This window comes from Petaurus breviceps, unplaced genomic scaffold (genome assembly GCF_028583685.1).
Source record: "Petaurus breviceps papuanus isolate PSGF00001 unplaced genomic scaffold, PetGlider_PUasm1.0 178, whole genome shotgun sequence".
Lineage (NCBI taxonomy): Eukaryota > Metazoa > Chordata > Mammalia > Diprotodontia > Petauridae > Petaurus > Petaurus breviceps.
In genome coordinates this window covers 147,554-147,883 of record NW_027185777.1, presented here as the reverse complement: position 1 = coordinate 147,883, position 330 = coordinate 147,554, and positions in this window count along the sequence as shown.

Genomic DNA, 330 nt, shown 5'->3' with positions numbered 1-330 from the left:
TAGGAGGATATTTAACCCAAACTAAATGCTGATTGTGTAAGTCAGGGTGTGCCAAGGATTTGTATAAGAATCCTTAAACTGGGGATGGTCAACCTCTAACCATGGGCTTTAATTTCATCTAACCAGCAGGGCAAGTATAAAGAGCCACAGATAATGTAAACACACTAGATTGGGGCTCAGAAGAAGCTGTTCTAGGCTTGGTTCTGCTGCTAACCAAGTGTGAGACTGTGAATAAATCAGTTCACTTCTTTGTGAACAGTTTCCTCCAGTCTCCCTGCCCTCCCGAAGGCTGTGCCCCTGGTCTGGCATGCATTCCCTCCTTACCTCCCT